Source organism: Rattus norvegicus, chromosome 1 (assembly GCF_036323735.1).
Source record: "Rattus norvegicus strain BN/NHsdMcwi chromosome 1, GRCr8, whole genome shotgun sequence".
Taxonomy (NCBI): domain Eukaryota; kingdom Metazoa; phylum Chordata; class Mammalia; order Rodentia; family Muridae; genus Rattus; species Rattus norvegicus.
This window is the reverse complement of record NC_086019.1, coordinates 89,528,876-89,544,341: the sequence shown is the minus strand read 5'-3', so window position 1 is coordinate 89,544,341 and position 15,466 is coordinate 89,528,876. Positions and strand designations below refer to the sequence as shown.

General features: G+C 45.7%; 1 long non-coding RNA gene across 2 annotated transcripts; it reads left to right on the top strand.

The window, feature by feature from the left end:
- Positions 1-37: 37 nt before the first annotated feature.
- On the top strand, positions 38-14,953 carry LOC108349556 (uncharacterized). 2 transcript variants are annotated; one of them, XR_001835693.3, is made up of 3 exons: positions 40-401; positions 1,032-1,157; positions 1,403-14,953. It is a non-coding gene; the product is annotated as an uncharacterized LOC108349556 (long non-coding RNA). The 2 variants fall into 2 exon arrangements; XR_010059689.1 differs by lacking the exon at positions 1,032-1,157 and having other exon boundaries at positions 38-401.
- Positions 14,954-15,466: the final 513 nt, after the last annotated feature.

Sequence of the window (15,466 nt, the reverse complement as noted above, 5' to 3'; positions counted from 1 at the left end):
TGGGGCCTGTTTTCATCACAGAGGGAGGAGGCCTTGGAGTCCCAAAGTAAGGATGTGTTTCCTTTTGTGACACAGACACACAACTAGCTGTTTACATGCTAGCAACTTATAGGCTCTGTGGCAGTAAGACTTATTCTCAGCAGGGTCCCTCTAGGACAGACCAGTGGGCTAGCTGAATCATGACTGGTTTAGGAGACCAGTTCTTTCTCTGTCATCAGGTTGGCCTGGACACAAATTTAGAAATGGAAAGAGCTTCAGGTCCTGGAAATGCAAGAGGAGGTGACCTGGATGTTCTGGGCTGTACTCTCCTCAGTAGAAGGTCCAAAGACTGTCTCTGTGTATCAGCAGAGTGTCTGGGGTTTGCTCATCTCCTTTATGGGCAACTTCTGTCCTACGCTCAGGTGACTTTCCCGTAATCTCTCCCTCTGGGTGATGCTTGAGGGTAATGGAGTGCCGGTTCCCCTTATTGGGCAGGGGAAGGAGAGGAAGGGCAGAGCAGGCACTTGCGAGGAACTTACCATGGTTTGTTAGGTCAGAGTACGGGAAGCAGGCTGCATATCCACCTCTTGATCCAAAGCCAAGCTCATGTCTCTGGGATTTCACTCAATGACTGTTACTTTGTGTCTTAATATCACCCCCTTGATGACATGAGAAGACCTGTAGAGAGACTCTCTTGTGTCCTGTATGGAAGCTTCACCTGTCAATAAAAATCTGATGGCCTATTAGCCGAGTCCGGAAATTAGAGGTGGGAGTTCTGGCAGGGAGAGAGGAACTCTGGGATAGAGTCAGGTGCGAAGAGATTCACCCCAACTCTGACGAGACAGATGCATGAAACTGAAGAGAAGGAGCCAGCTACAGGGCGCTTATAGAATAGAACAAACAGGTTAACTAAGTCCTGAGCTGGTTGGAGAATGAGCCCAAGCTCGTTAGGCATTTACTTATAAATAATCAAGTCTCAGAGTCATTATTTTGGGGACAGGGCAGTGAGTGGAAAAGCCCATGGTTACAAAGACCTGCTTCTGGTGCTCTAGGCTGCAGCAGAAATGCTGACCAGGCACCCAGGTGCAGATGGGCTCTGACCTCCAGGCTGCAAGGTTGATCATCCCAACCCTGCTCACTGTGGTGTCCCTTCACATCGGGGCTCCAGCCCGTGCAAGGTAAGTGGAGGGAGATGACAAAAGTCGTCTTGAGATTGCTGGTCCAGAGCTGGAAAACTAGGGGGACAAACAGTATCAGAGGAGCTTTGCACCCTGAGGGTTCAAAGCAAAAATCTCCGTATGTATCTTTTTAGGGTTGCAACAGAGGGATGTAGGGTCTTTTATGTATAAAATATTATCTACAAATATAGATACCTCCTTTCCTGTTTGCATCCCTCTGATCTTCAGTTGTCTCACTGATCTAGCTAAGAACTCAAGCACTATATTGAACAAGCATGGAGAGAGTGGACATCCTTGTCTTTGTTCCTGACACAGAGAAGTCGAATTGGTGCCTAGCTGGAAGTTTCACCCGTCCTGACCAGTGTTCATCGTACTAGAAGGCACTCTGCATACTACCAGAGGAAGGCAATCAGCAGTACCACCCAGCTACAAGCCCTGTGACCTACAACAGCAACCTACTTGTAAGATACACTGGCACAATCGTGGCACAGATGTTATGGGAGTGACCAACCACCTGTCTATTGCATTTACGGTCCATCGCTGTAGTAATGGCCAGTTAAATACTCAAATTGGTCCTGGTGATGGCGGCAGAGCTCTTCGCTACCTGCCCCGATGTTTTCGGTTTTTGAATCACACACACACACGCACACACACACACACACACACACACACACACACACACACACACAGCCTTTATTCTTTGATATGTCTGAAATAGCTCAATGGTTGGGCCACTTCCTAACCTCTATGTGGCTAGTCTACCTTTCTCCCATATTCCCAAACCATTACTTACTAAGATCTGTAGTCTATCTTTGCTGCCCCGGACCCAGTCAGGCAGCCCTCTTGGGGCCATTCTTCCCCAGCTCCTACATGGCAGCTATATTCTCTGTCCTGTACCTTCTCAGTCACGGTGTCTTTCCTTTCCTTCTCCTGGTGTAGAGGATCTCTTCCTTCCTCTTTCTCTCTGTCCCTTGTCCAGGGAATCCTAAAACTCTCTCCTCTGTCTCTCAGCTCAGCCATTGGCCTCTGGCAACTTTATTTATTAATCCAAACCAACTGGGGGCAGGGTTCCCCCAGTGTCTTATGTGCAGATGTCTGGATTCTCGTGTAATTTTGGGGACACAAATTAAAACAATACACGCAGCATTAGACCAAACCCACCACACACTGTAGGCATACATTTTCTCAACCGACTTTAATAAGTGTTCAGCCTCCCCTCTAGCCCACCACTCACCAGAGGTGGTGGAAAAGAAAGGTTTTTAGGACACGGGGGAAGTAGACTGGTTTAGAAATAGTTCTCTGGGGGTGAGTCCAATCTTCATTGTCAGGATATCAGTAGTTCAGCCCAATAGTACACACTAACTATGAACCAGCAGCTTCAGTCCACTTGGCAGTCACCACCCGTGAACCAGCACCTGTAGCTCAATCCAGAAGAAACCGCAAGGCTCTTCCACCAGCCCGAGGCTGTGGAAGTGGCAAGAAGCCATAGGAACCTCAGAGAAGTCCTTTGTGAGCCAATCCATGCATCTCATTAGCAAAGAATAGGGAGGCGGGGCAAAGCAAACCAGTGCTGTGGCTCCCACTGTCTGTGGGGTCATATCTATATCCCTTCTTAACATCATGTGCCCTTTCATATGTTTTCTATAGCAAAACATCCTTCCACCTGTGTCTGATTCAGGAAAACATTCTTGCACGTGTCTGCTTTAGCAAAAAAAAAAAAAAAAAAAAAATCCTTTCACCTGTGTGTCCCAGCAAAACATCATTTGATACAATTGACTTTCCAAAGGTAACAGAAGTTTCTACTTCAGTCCACTCCATTAAGTGGAACCTATACCTGGCGTTGCTAAACTGTCCAAGGAACACCAGGCTAATTAGGTCACGGGCCCAGGGGAAACCCCAATACAATTATTCTGCTAAAGGGGTGTACCAATAACGTGACCCCTAATGGCTCACTGCTATGCTTAGAGATCAGTGCCTGGCTCAACCCATATCAGGGAAGCTTCCTGCAGTAGATGGGAACGGATACAGAGATTCACAACCGGAAACTATGCAGAAAGTGAGGGACTTTAAAGCACTGAGCGCCGAATGGGATGTCTTCATCAATCTCCTCCCCTCAGGGCCAGGGATCTGTGAAGAAGAGGAGGCCAGAGGTTGTTAGAGCCAGGGGCAGTGGATTACTCAGAGAAAGCAGTGTCTTTCAGACTCAAAAGGACCAAGGCACTTATGGCCTCCCAGTGACTGTTGGCATGCACAAGGCCTGCACAGGTCCAAGTCGGCCAGAGTCACAGGACTCAGAGGGGGAATTGGACACGGGTTTCAGCCCTAACCAAGAAGCTGTTTGCAATTGATATCTGATGGCAGGGAAAATCAGTTCTCTTCCGTGGAGTACCACAGGGTGTAACAACCACACTCCAGGTCATGCCCAGGATAGTTGGCTAACACAAAATGAACTCAGCTGCATGGTTTGGGTTTGTTTTGAGCTCCTTTTCCCTCTTCAAGACAGGGTTTCTCTGTGTCGCCCTGGCTGTCCTGGAACTCTCTCTGTAGACCAGGCTGGCCTCGAACTCACAGAGATCCGCCTGCCTCTGCTTCCAAAGTGTGAGATCAAAGGCGTGCGCCGCCACCGCCTGGCTTTGCTTGGGTATTTTTGTCTTAATGTTTGTTTTTGTGGGTTTTTAGTAATCTTTTTGTTTTGTTTGTGAGAGATAGGGTAGCCATTTTAAATCCCCACCCTGGGTTTCCACCCTGCCTTAGACCATTGAGTTCCCAGATAAAATACACACAACTTTTATATTCAGAATAAGCCTTAATCAGGACTAGAGGTGGGCAGATAATTACCCTCTAATCCGTTGGAATCTATTTTCCTATCAATAACCCTGAATTACTACTTACTACTTACTGTATGTTTCATGTGGGCTGCTCTTAACTCCAATTGGCCAGCCTTCAGGACCACATTTTTATGGCTCACCTAACCCATGGCGGCTTCTCCTTCTTCCTCCTGCACCTTGTTCTTCCTCCTGATTCTCCTCTGACCCCAAGCCCAGGAAACGTAAACCTTACCTATGTCTCTTCTGCCAGCTATTGGTTGTTGGCATCTTTCTTGATCAACAGAAATAACTTGGGGGCGGGGTCACAGAGTCACTTGGGTCTACCTGCAGACTCCAGGCTTGGGGCTCTGCCCTTAGCATTAAAATAGACAGCAAAGCCAAACCTCAGAGTGGGAGGAGAGAAAGAGAGCTGGGCATGGAGATGGGAAGGGTCTTGGAGAAGTTGGGAGAGGAGAGAACATAATGTATAAAAGTTTTCAAAATTAAAAAAATATATGAAGCGAGAGAGGGTTGTACACAGCATGGGTTTGTATACTTAGCTGATGAGATTTTCATGAGGGACCTAAAGATAATCTGGGCAGGTGGGTGTGTTTATATGTCTTCCCTAAAGTCTATAAAGCAAGTTATATAACATATACAACCTGAAGTGTATTTAGAACAACTCAAATATACACTTCAGTGGTATTAATTACATTAGGATGCTGTGCCCTGTCACAACTCTTTCTAGAATTTGTCATCACAACAGGCTTTCTGTTGCCAGGAAACAGTGACACCCTATGGCTGCCCTATTTCAGCCCCTGCAAACCTGGAATTGACTTGCCGCTTATGACTTTGTATATTTTTTATATTTTATTTATTTGTAATTATATAACGAATCCCATTTCGTTTCTGACTTATTTCACTCAGGTGTTTTTAGATAGGCTTAAGTTGCAGACTGCATCTGAACTTTGTCTCTTATTTTTTAAAAATTTATTTATTTTATGTGAGTGCACTGTCGCTGTCTTCAGACACACCAGAAGAGAGCATCAGATCCCGTTACAGATGGTTGTGAGCCACCGTGTGGTTGCTGGGAATTGAACTCAGGACCTCTGGAAGAGCAGTCAGTGCTCTTAACCACTGAGCCATCTCTTTAGCCAGAACTTTTTTAAAAAATTTATTCCCTTCTCATACATTACACCCCGACTGCAGTTTCCTCTCTTCCCAGTCCCCTCCCTACCTCTATCCCCCAGATCCATTCTTCCTCCATCTCCCTTCAGAGCAGTGCAGGCCTTCCAGGGATATCAACCAAACACAGCATAACAAGTTACAGTAAGACTGGCACAGACTCTAATATCAGGGCTGGGCAAGGCAACCAGTAGGAGGAAAATGGTCCCCAGAGTAGGCAATAGAGTCAGAGACACCCTCACTTTCACTGTGAGGAGTCCCAAAGGAATCCAAAGCTACCCAAAGCTAGGTCAGACTCATGTAGGCTCCCTGATTTTCAATTCAGTCTCTGTGAGCCCCTGTGAGCCCTGGTTAGTTGATACTGTGGGCCGTGTTCTCACGGTCTTCTCAACCCCTGTCTCCTACAATCTTCCCTCCCCTACTTCTTCAAGATTTTCCTTCCCTCCTTCCTATCTATCTATCTATCTATCTATCTATCCATCCATCCATGCATAGAGTGTACTTTGATGAAATCACCCTCCTATTTTACCCCCCCATCCTTCCTTTGTTTGCCCCCTTTACCTCTCTGTGTCTCTGTCAGGCACCTCTGCTCTCACCTCCTTCCCACCCTGTATGTTCTATGAATGAGGGAGAATTTTTGAGACGTGTCTGAGTATGGCTTATTTTGCTTAATGTTTTGTTCTCTAGTTTCATCTAGTTCTCTGCAAATGATGCAATTTCCGTCTTTTTGGCTGAATGATACCCCATTGTGAATATATTCCACATTTTCACTTAAAAACTACCTATTTACTAGTCAATTGATTGATTGATCAATGTATGTGCACATACATGTGTGCGTGCATGCATGCGTGTGGGTACATCTAGATCCCAGTGCCTTACAAATGCAGGACAAGCACTGCACCACTGAGTTATATTCATAGCCCTCATAATTTAATATTTTTGTACTGATGTAGGGAGTCTGGTTTTGTTGCTCAGCATGGCTTCAGATTACCAGGCTTCAGCAATCTTCTCTCTTCAGCCCCCTGGGTAGCTGAAATTACAGCTGGTTGCAAGTGGATGTGGGTAAATGAGTGCATTTATGTGATAATCCCCCTGAGTAGGTTATAAAATATTTCCATCACTACGAAGTTCGAGTCCCCTCGAAGTTAATTCCACTCTTAGGTTTGAATTCTCAGCATCATTGATTACACCTGTCTATGAATTGCACACATGAATGCACACACACAGGTACACACACACACACACACACGAAATGAGAAGATGGTCTTGAGAGTTGTGGTGGACAGAGCAAGGTCACTCAGTGGTGACCATTATAAAGGCTGGGGGTGGAGTATGTGTCAAGTCCTAAATATGTGTGTTCAACCCTGCATAAGTCTCTCCACTATGGCAAAGACTTAAGGCATTTAAGTGGTGTTCCTTTGTATCCAGCTTGTTTTGAATGATATATTTTCAGAGTCCATATTTTTTATCTTTATTAACTTGAGTATTTCTTATTTACATTTCGATTGTTATTCCCCTTCCCGGTTTCCGGGCCAACATCCCCCTAACCCCTCCCCCTCCCCTTCTATATGGGTGTTCCCCTCCCCATCCTCCCCGAATTACCACCTTCCCCCAAACAATCACGTTCACTAGGGGTTCAGTCTTGGCAGGACCAAGGGCTTCCCCTTCCACTGGTGCTCTTACTAGGCTATTCATTGCTACCTATGAGGTTGGAGCCCAGGGTCAGTCCATGTATAGTCTTTGGGTAGTGGCTTAGTCCCTAGAAGTTCTGGTTGGTTGGCATTGTTGCTCATAAGGGGTCTCAAGCCCCTTCAAGCTCTTCCAGTCCTTTCTTCAGAGTCCATTTTAAGAAAAGATTGAGTCTTTGCTTCTGTTTCTTGAGATGGTCTGGAAAGAACAGACTCATTTGATCCCACTGAGCCCAGCAATATCCATCCGTTATATTTTCAAGAATTTGAGCCCATTAACTGCAGACCAGCATCAAAGTCTTAGCGAGACCATGGAGACAGGAATATATCTCAATGTAATAAGGCCATATACAACATGCCTTCAGCCAGCATCATGCTATATGGAGGGAAAAGCTCAAAGCATATCCCACAAGGATATCTGCTTTCTCCACTCCTGTTCCGTCTAGTGCTTGAAGTTTCGGCCGGAGAAGTAAGACAACAGAAGGTGATAAAAGGGATGCAAACAGGAAAGGAAGAAGTCAAAGCATCCTTATTTGCAGATGTTATATACCTTAAAGACTACAGAAAACTTTGTCAGCTGACAAACCTGTTAAGCAAAAGAGTAGGTTACAAAATTAACATGCAAAAATCAGTAGCCTTGTTGTATACCCAGAACATACACACTGAGGAAAAAAAAGTAAAATATCTTGGGATAAACCTAATGTGTGTGTGTGTGTGTGTGTGTGTGTGTGTGTGTGTGTGTGTGTGTGTGTGCGCCTGTGCCTGTGCCTGTGCCTGTATGTGTGTGTGCACACATGTGCCTTTCCTACTGAATGGAGGTCAGTAGCATCACCTCCATTCCCCCAGCACCCCCCGACTCTCCTTCCTTCTGTTTGGATCTCATCTCAGGTGTCTGCACAGCTCACCCCTCAACACCCATAGACCCTGCTCACACTCAGCTGACAGCTCACCCCTCACAGCGTTAGACTCCAGCTCACACTCAGTGTAGCCCCAATCCTTTCTCAGGGTGAGCTTTTAAGCACATAAAACCATATCCAGGCTTGGCACACTTCAGTTAACGAGAACAGTTAGTCAGAAGCAGAACTACAGGAGGCAAAAGGCAAGGTGAGCACATTTAGAGACTTTCCCAGCACAGTGGGCTTTGATGGGTGTTGGGTTTGGTTTGGTTTGGTTTGGTTTGGTTTGGTTTGGTTTGGTTTGGTTGTGGCAGGTGGTGCTGTGTCTGTGCTGAGTTTTTTTTTTTTTTTTTTTTTTTTTTTGGTTCTTTTTTTTCGGAGCTGGGGACCGAACCCAGGGCCTTGTGCTCGCTAGGTAAGCGCTCTGCCACTGAGCTAAATCCCCAGCCCCCTGTGCTGAGTTTTACCACCTGAATGGCGCTTCCATTGTGGAGTCAGCTGTGCTAAGGTCTAGGGGCCTGTTCCAGTTTGACACCATTTTAATATCATACGAGTAAAGTCTCTCCTGGCACAGAGCTTTGTAACTTGCCTAGACTTTCCAGCTTCCTCTTTCATTTTGGAAAAACGTCTAGCTGACAGCCATCTTAAACTGCACATACAGATCCTTCTATACTAACAATATTCCCATCTTCACTTCCCTTTAACATTGTCTTCCCACAGTTGCACAGGAAAAGGCCCTTCTTTTTAGCCTTCTCACAGTGCTGAGATATTTTCTGACATGGGATGGTTAGCAGTCCAAGAATACTGCTCGCCAAAGACTGTGGGGTCTCCATAACTCATGGGTGTGTCTTCCCCCAAGGACACTGTCTTAGTCAGGGTTTCTATTACTGTGACAAAACACCATGACCAAAAGCAAGTTGGGGATGAGAGGGTTTATTTGGCTTACACTTCCAGATCATAATCCATCACTGGAGGAAGTCAGAAGAACTCCAGCAGGGCAGGAACCTGAAGGCAGGAGCTGATACAGAGGCCATGGAAGGGTGCTGCTTACTAACTTGCTCCTCATGGCTTGCTCAGCCTGCTTTCTTATAGAAACCAGGACCACCTGCTCAGGGATGGCTCCACACACATTGGGCGGGGCACCCCTATCAATCAGTAATTAAAAAAAAAAAGCCTTATGGCCTGATTTTATGGGGGCATTTTTCTCAGCCTCCGCTGCTTTCTCTCTGATGACTGTAGCTTGTGTCAGGTTGACATGTGGAACCATCCAGTACAGACACTCTCCCGGATAGAGTATGAAGTCCTGGATGAGCCCCTAAATTGTTGGAAAATGTAGCTGGTGACTCTGTCTTACTCATTTAGTGGAAATTCAAATCATAGTTGGACTCAGTTGCTAAAATAATTGTCATGCTGGGGAAGGGTGTGATAGGGGGTCAACTCTGAGGAATGTGCAGGGACTGGGCGAACAGGAGCATGCAAAGGAATGTCACAGACTGGGTGATGAAAACCCTGTTACGTGGTAAAACGTCTCACATGTAGATTAATATTCCTAGCTGGCTGTGATGGTGCATGGCTTTGGTCCCAGCCTTCAGTTGGGAGGCAGGCAGATCTCTGAGTTTGCGGCCTTCCTGGCCACAACTGAGTTCCTGGAACAGCCAGAACTATACAGAGAAACCCTGTCTCACAATCACCAAAATAAATAAGTTAAATAAATAAAAAAATCCTGCAGACGAATGAGCTGCCTCACTGGGTAATGTTGCTTGCACTGTAATCATGGTGTAAGGGTCTGAAGATCACTGAAGGAAGACGCCAGACTCAGACGATGTGGAAAAGCAGAGAGCATTTACTCTGCAGAAACAACCAGCATGTGGGGGTCAACCATTTTTGAAACGGCGACCCCAGACAAAGGTGTTCAGACCTTCTTATAGGGAACTGGGAGAACTTTCTAGAAGGCTTAGGTAATCTAAAATTTCATTGGTGGGTGCTAGGGGCTCACAGGTGGTCAGTGGTCTGCATTCCTACGTCACGACCGTTTAATGGTAGGATGGGATAGAGCTGCCCAGCGCAGATGGCCCGTTCTGAGATGAGATATTTCCCCATTCTGTGGTCATCCCCAGGCTGTTCTTTGGGAACGGGTTTTATGATCTTGTTCCTGGATTTTATGGTCTGCTCCTGGAGCTGGTGTCTATGGCCCTCTTTTTGAAATCAGGCCTGGTCCTTACATGGAGACAAACAGTGTTTACGTTGTTCTTTCAGGAGCAACCCAAGTCCATAGGGTTAAAAAGAAAAAGCCCACACCACAGTTACCTTCAGATCTCCATACACATACAGTGCCTACCCCCATCAACTACAACTAAAGTATTATTTTAAATTCATTTATTTTCTTAGTGTGTATGTATAATAAGAACGAGCTAGTGTGCTAAGGGGAAAGCCCCTGAAGCACAGGGGAGGAGCGCAGTGGTCTTTTATAGAATATATACATAGTAGTCACCTTGCCAGAGTTTATATATCCTAGGAACATACAAAAGGATATCATAGACCAGGTGAAGGGGGTTCTCTCTCTCTCTCTCTCTCTCTCTCTCTCTCTCTCTCTAGCTTACATATATGACAGTATGTATGTCTGATGTCCATTGAGGCCAGAAGAGGACATCATATCCCTCGGGACTGGAGTTACAGATGACTGTGAGCTGCGGCGTGCAAAACTAGGTCGTTTTGAAGAGCGGCAATGCTCTTAACTACCAAATCATCTCTCCAGCTCCAATCCAGACATCTCTTGCCTTCTGTCATGTGCTAACCTTGACGCAGACTTTTCAGCCTCTTCCCTCCTGCCGCAGGAGTTAGTGGGGCAGAGATGCACAGGGAGACAGAGGGAATCAGAATGGAGGATCGTGCAACGCTTGGTGGTGAGAAAAGTAGGAAATGTGAGCAAGAGAGGAAATCTGGACTACATGAAGGACGCTGGACATTCCCCAGGAGGAGGAAGAGCAGTTTCAGGAAGTTAAAGATACCTTACAGGCGATTCAGCTAGGCTCCTCCCACTCACCTAGCAACAGCTTATGTCATCACTTGCCCCCACCAGGTACAGGCTGTTTATGAAAGGACTGCTTGCCGCCCCAGCTCTCTCTGTCTCTCTGTCTCTCTCTCTGTCTGTCTCTCTCTTTCTCTCTGTCTCTGTCTCTCTCTCTGTCTCTGTCTCTCTCTCCCTCCCCTTCCCTCCCCCCTTGTGTTCCTGGCAGATCTTCCAGTCCTACCCCCTTTCTGTCCTGTCTCCCCCTCTTTCTCAGCCCTCACGGCTCTGCTTTCAGTCTATAAGCCTGTCTGTGTGTCCTCCCTTCCCCCAAATACTCCCCTGCCCCAGCAGATCAGTTGCATGGGGTGATTTCTCAGGGGGACACCTTGGCATGGGCCCACCATGTACCCCCGGCCAATTATATTTCATAACAGGCAGTAATGGGTGAATGAAAAAAATTAAGACAGGTCGGCTCCTGGGCATGGACGAGGAGGTTTATTGTAGATATGAGGGAAAACACAGCCAGAGGCATCTGGAAGAGTCCGTACAGAATGTACAGAACGTACAGAACAGAGCTGGACCAGCAGACTGAGGGGGAGAGTGAGAAAGGGAAAGAGGAACCAGGAAGCCAGAGGTCAGGAGTGACCCAGGAGACTAAGAGGACACATAGCCAAATGGCTGGGACAAGGGACAAGAAGCTCAGAGGATAGAGAGGTTGAGGGTAGGGTGTAGGGTAAGAAGCACTGAGGGAGCCAAGACTGTAACAAGTGTTGGCTGAGCTGAGCCTGGCACCAGTGTCTGCTTTGATGTGTGAAAAAGGCACTCTAGGAAGCCATTGTCCTGAGTTTGAGACCCAGAGTCCCCGGCTTTTGTTAAGGATAAAGGGGAGGCCTGGCGCATTCTATAACTACTTCCTGCTGACATGGGGCTGGTGGGGAGGGTGCAGGAAGGCTGGTGTGGTGGCCCAAGGACAGGAAGAGAGGCCTGCAGGCTGGGAGACATCTACTTCGCTAGCTGCTCAGATTCTGTGGGACCACTTGGGGCTAGGGAAGTGGAGGCCAGCATTGGTTCTGGAATGTCCCTAGAGATAGAGCCAAGATTATAACATAGAGGTCACTATCCCTCCCAGAATTCCCCTAATGTGATTTCAATAGGTCCTGCCAGCTCACCTTGGGACCTCTCCATCTTTGTAGATGGTAGACCCCAGCATGCTGGGCTCCTGCAGACTAAAGCACTCTTTGCATTTGCGTACCTGTGTGAGTCTGGGATCATTCTTCGTCAGATCATGGACCCTTACAATGGTATAGTGCGTGCTTTACTGGGCTAGATGAATAGCTTATCCGAACTCCACTGATTAGTATTAAAACTCCTAGGGTGGGAAGTCTTAGTATAACAATAGCAGAGAGGGGATGGGGGCAAAAATCGGAATCATTTAAAAGCATTTTTAGGCTTTAATCCACTCTCTTACAACTTGCATTGGCACATCTTAAAAAACTTTTTTTAGACCCTCACAACTTAAGGTTTCAGGTCCTCAAACTTTTATACCTTGCCTTTATATACCTTAGAACACTTTCGCAGACACTCAGAACTTACCGGGAGCTGTAAAAAGTTACATTGAAACCAGTTTGAAGAATTCAAATTCATTGGCTCAAAGTCAGCTGCGAAGGTATAAACTGTGTGGTTTTCTCAGCAGATGTCAGCTTGAGAAACAGTGAACAGAGAAGGTAGCTGCAGACTTGGGGATGCACGGGTTGCTTATTGCTGTTAGCAAAGCTACAGTTAGCCTAGCCCTCAATGCCATCAGATACGTGAGACGTGTAAATTACAGCAGGAATATAGTCCAAATAGCCTATCAATTAAAATGGCTCACATGGACACGATAGCTTCATTGGGGACAGTGGTTGGTTTTGACTGTCATACAGGATAGCATTAAATATTCAGCTACTCTCTACATAGCAGAATCAGTCCTTTTCTGTCAGACCCAGAAGGTCTGAGAGATTTTCTTGGAGAGAAGGAACCTGGAAAAACTGACCTCAGTTTAACAAGGCACAGTAGGGCAGACACAACAGTTAAGGGTCTGGGATCGTTCAGAGAGTTACCCATCTGTCCATTAATACATTTTAACGAAAAGAGACTTTTATTCCTACACTAGTGCCAGGTCTACACCTGGGACTCTGGATTTAAAAGCCACTTCAGGGGCTTTTTTTTTTTTGGTTCTTTTTTTTCCGGAGCTGGGGACCGAACCCAGGGCCTTGCGCTTCCTAGGTAAGCGCTCTACCACTGAGCTAAATCCCCAGCCCCCACTTCAGGGGCTTTTAAAGGCAAAGTACACACAGTTACATTCTGCCTCTATACAAGCCGGAGGCCAGACCAGGCAATTACAGTTCTTTTGAGCATAGACATTTTACACTTTTCAACAGAAAGTTAGCCATCAGCCTAATGTTATCTACCACAAAGCCAATAATGTCCACAGTTTGGGCAGAGCCCTGGGCAGGTGAAGCATGGGGTAGTTTCTCCCAGTGGTTAGTGTCACCACGGTTCAGATAGAGTGGTCTTCTTTGGAGGTGACCTTAGGGGTGCCATGAAGCACTTGCGATCTTGACTCATGGATAGGCCATTTTCATTAGGCACTTTAAATGCCACATTCAGCAGATTTCTGAGGAGTTTTTGAGTTTTAATAAACTTTTTTTGCATTTTAATGAACTTTACATGTTTCAGGCTTACCCTTGAGCGCATACGCAGAAGTTGAAATAAATTACATTTGTTCTTATCATGACTACAAGCCGAGTTCTGAGAACGTTAGTTTATAATTTATAATTTCATTTATAAGGAGACTGACTATTAACCTGCGTGTCCTAATTATAGCTGAAAAGAAATTAGAGTTCTTGAATTGAAGCTATTTTACTACCAGAATAAAACTTTAAATCATAAATATACCTAACTCAAAGACTGGGGTGTTTATAAAACCACACATACAGTCCACAGAGAGATTGGGAGCCTGACCTTCTTTTGGCCCTTCTAGGTGGGCCACCACAGGCTACCGCAGTGTTCTCGTAGGTCTCAGATATCTAAATGGCTAAAGCTGAACAAAGTTAGCAGCAACAAAGAGGCCGGATATCCAACGTCAGGTGAGCTTCTGTTGTTCTGAAGAGACTTGGGTACAGAGGGCCGGTCCATAGTGTTTGCCAAACTGCTTGGCCATGGTCTCCCGGGATCATGAGATAGGAGTAGCTCACTTCTGGGTGTTCCAGCTGTGGTCCTAGCTCTTTAGCCTCTCATCTCCTCCCCGTACGTTAAATCTTTCTGTTATCCCTTCTAATCCTAGTTCACTCTGTTTCTCAAGCCTCTGATACCCTTCACCATCGACAACACACATCTCTGTTTCTCAGTGTGTCCACGGCCCTGGCCATATATCCTATCTCACAACCTTCTTAAACCTTCTTTTGAAAGCCATGGTTTCAATCGGAAGATCCAACTAGGGATGCCAGTCCCTGATAGTGGTTGTCTGGTTGCCATGAAAACCCAGCCAGAGGCAAGCAGCCCCACGCCAGGAGGTGACCTGGGCTGACTTTTCTTTTCTGACAATCCTTACTTGTTTCTGCTTCTGGCAGCATTTTCTGTCTTGGTTCTTTACACAGATTTCCCAGGCCTAGTCCTCTGGGTCCCGAGTTGGTGTATTCTATTAGCTCAGGGGTGCATCTCCCCATAGTCCAATACTTGAAGTGAAAACTACAATTGGCAAAATCACTAGAAGAATCTTGGCGCGTACCCAACCGCTGACACTTGCAGACTCAGTGAATTTTGAAAACATTCAAGGACAGGCATTTGGGTTTAACCTATGACATTATTCTGAGGTAAAACTGACGTCCAGCAGACCTGTTATTTAGCCATTGTTCTTAAAAGAGGAAAGAATTCCTGAACACAGCAAAGAAAATCTCACCCACGCTGCTTTGATTGACGACCAACAATTGTTACAATTGTTACATACGTAACCATCATAGTCCCTCGGTGTTGTTTACTCAATGTTGTTGTTGTTCAGGTCTCCTATCCAGGAACATTATCACAAGGTAAAAGAGAATTGCATACGTCCCCTTTTCCATTTGTTTATTTCCCTGCAATATAAATGCATTTAAGTACTGCTTTAATATTCTAGTTATCAAATGTATGTTGCTTCTAAATCCTAATTTTTAAATAAACCTTGTTTTAATGACTTTTCCTTATCTATTATTCTTATTCTCAGGGGAAGAATCACCACACAGGAGTCCGTCCCAATCTAAAATATCTTGGAGACCTGCTGTGATCTTTAGAAAGCCATTTCTTCTCTTAGACAAGGGTTGAATCCAAGTTTCACACCCAGTATGATGTAGTAGATTAAGATTAACGTAGCTGGGCAGTGGCGGTGCACACCTTTAATCCCAGCACTTTCGAGTCAGAGGCAGGTGGATCTCTGAGTTCAAGGCCAGCCTGGTCTACAGAATGAGTTCCAGTACAGCCAGGGCTACACAGAGAAACCTGTCTTGAAAGGCCCAAACCAAACCAAACCAAATAAAAAAACCAGTAAACTAAATAAACAAACACACACGTATATGTTTATATATACATATACATGTTTACATATGCATATGTGTATATATATTTACATGTGTGTATATATATATATATATTTTCAACCGTCAACTCTCTTGCTATGTTTTAAATTACCTTTTGTTACAGGTTTTATAGA